The sequence below is a fragment of the Myotis davidii genome, unplaced genomic scaffold (assembly GCF_000327345.1).
Source record: "Myotis davidii unplaced genomic scaffold, ASM32734v1 scaffold993, whole genome shotgun sequence".
NCBI classification, from domain to species: Eukaryota; Metazoa; Chordata; class Mammalia; order Chiroptera; family Vespertilionidae; genus Myotis; species Myotis davidii.
Window position 1 is genome coordinate 915,662 of NW_006285483.1, and position 2,846 is coordinate 918,507.

Genomic DNA, 2,846 nt, shown 5'->3' on the forward strand with positions numbered 1-2,846 from the left:
CTATTTCCCAAGGCTCTTACATCATCTCCACTCCCACACAGACCTCTGGCAGGAAGGATGAACCACCAGCCCTGGTCCCCAAGACACCAGACTTCAGAAAAAGGTCTCCCTCACTCTGGTCAAATTCAAAGTCGATTGGGAGGAATGGAGCTGGCAGCATTTAATAAAAATTGCTCAGCTGGGTTATCTTCCTGGAGGGACATGCACTGGGCCTTCCTGGGCTCAATATTTCTTTCCCACCACTGCGCCCCACCCCAGGGCCAGTGGGACATGTTGGGGGAATCTTCAAGCAAGTGGAAAAGACCCCTTTCTGGCTGCCTTTCCTTCCAGCAAAAATAAAATCACCACTAGTGGATACCCGCCATATACTCGGCACAGGGCTCGGCCATTTACTCACATTACTTCCATTCAGAAAGGATGGCATTGGCTCCATTTTCATCTCTAAGTGCCATGAGCATCTTGGGTAGGGCCAGGCTAGCATTGGGACCAATAATCAGCCAAACTTGACCATGGAAGGTAGAGCAGGAAGGCTGCAGTGAAAGATGAGGAAAGTGCTACTTGTGTGTCCTCACAAACAATGCACACACACACACACACAGGCACATGCACACACACACAGGCACACACAGGCACACTCCTCCTCTCTCTTAGCCAGATGGGTGCTGGCTTCACCAGTCAACAGAGGATAGCCAGAGGGAGGAGGCTGCCACTGAGAAGGTTGAGTGTCAGAAGCCAGGGACACAGTGGGGGGAATTCTCAGCTTTCAAGGACAAGGAGATTGCCTCCGAGAGCCAGGAGTTCTGGGAGCCCTAGAAACTCCGGGGTGGAGAAAAGAAACTCAAGCGAAATGTCTGCTTTTTATCCCACTAATGCCTCTTGAGAAGTGATATCTCTCGAAAAGTCAAAGTTCCTGCGATGAGGCTTAACATGGCCACTTTGGAAAAAACCTCAGCTCCAGGAATGTAACAACAGAAAATAATTAAGGTCTAATAAGGTCACTGTTCCACCTTAACACCTTTTCAGTTCCAGTTAAAACCTCTACTAATTTGCCAAGAAAAACCAGCCTCACTTGGGTCTTATTATTTGAATCACGTCCTGTCTCTTAATTTAAACGAGAGGCTCACATAAGGATTTTTTTTATTTTAAATTACAATGCCGACTTTCTTCCAGTTGATTACGGTATATGACTCTCTGTTGGAAGGCCATTATTTTTTGCTATGATTTACAAAGCATTTAAAGCGAAATCAATGTAATAAATATTGAAGTATTGTAATAGATAATTCCATATATTTAACCGGAGACACAGTGCAGCCTGGTTCGGGCAGCCAGAAGAGGAGCCAGGAGGGGACGGGGTGGGAGAGTGACCTGATATTCACTCAGAGAGTGACGTCTTCTCTTCTCTCCTGGATTCATTCAGCCCGATTCACTGAGTGCTCCCTAAGGACCTGCACCCTGGGCTTGGGACTGCGGGCAGTGTGGGGTGCCCAAGACGTGCCCTCTAGGTGCCAGACACTCTTTGGGAAAAATTCCCCTGCAATGGAGGGACTGGTAATAGAGGCCACCAGACCTGTGTAAGGAGCCCTGTGATGGGGAAAGGCCCGCCAGTAAGGGAGGTACACGTGGGGCACCACCAGTGGGTTGGCCCCCATAACATACCTCTGGTGCAGGCAATGTGCTCTGTCTGCAGAGCCACTTGAGTGCCTCGGAGGTCTTCATACAGATTTTGTCAACTTGTGATGGAGCATGGATAGTGCATGCACACACACGCACACACACATACACGCACACGCACGGCCACACATGTTTAGCAGATCTCAGAGGAGGAAGATATATCGTCCTTTGCCTTCCCACCCCAAGCCTGAACTCAAGCCCCAAGTCCCTAGCTCTGAACATTTTCCACCATAAATCCCAGGAGGGGACACACAGAGGGAAAGGGAGTAGAGAGAGGAGATTTACAGCAAACTTGCTTCCTGACACCTCTTTAGCCCATCCCATAAAATAACAATTTTGCCAGATAAATCACTCAGAGTCTCAGGGGTCTTACTATTGTCCTTGTGGGGTCTTTGGTGGAAGTCAGCAGGACATGGTCAAAGGATTCCACTTAGCTGGGTCCTCAGTGACAACATCAATCCTGGACAGCATGGGGCAGGTGGTGCCTCAGATCTAATCCCCGGAATATGGGGGTGGGGTGGAGAATGGGGTGATGGTAGAGAGCATTAAGCTCTCATCACCAAGAGAGAGCATGGCATCAGGGATTCAGCATGGGCTTTGAGCAAATCCCACCTCAAATTCCTAGCTGTGTGACTTTGGGCAAGTTACTTAACCTCTCTGGGCCTTGGTTTACTTCTCTGTAAATGCAGGACATAGAATGTCCACCTAACAGTATATGTATGAAAATTCATTGAGAATAATGTAGCCAAAGTGCCTGGCATAAAGTAGGTATTCAGAAATCGGCCTGATTCAGGGGAACCGAGGTGGCACAATTTTGAGGGAGTATGTGTGTGGGGCTGGGGGCTAGAGGGGGCATGCTCTGGCCTGAGGATCAGGAGTTCACCCGCAGGGCAGCTGTCAGCAGCTCAGTGGATGGATGAGTGAAAGTGTAAGAGGTGGGAGGCGAAGGTGCTGGGGAGGGAGCCATCTTCAAATAAAAATGAGAGGAGCATGGCGGCTGAAAGAACGGGGCTGTTTAATATAAGCCCCACCCAAGACATCTCTGCCCTGGGACCCATCCTTCCTGCCCTGCTCCCTCCAGTCCTGTGTCCCTCTCCTGTTTCCTAAAGTTTCCCTCAGAACAGAGGCCCATTCGTGTCCTTATCCTGGGGAAGGCCAGAGAACAGCAGACACCC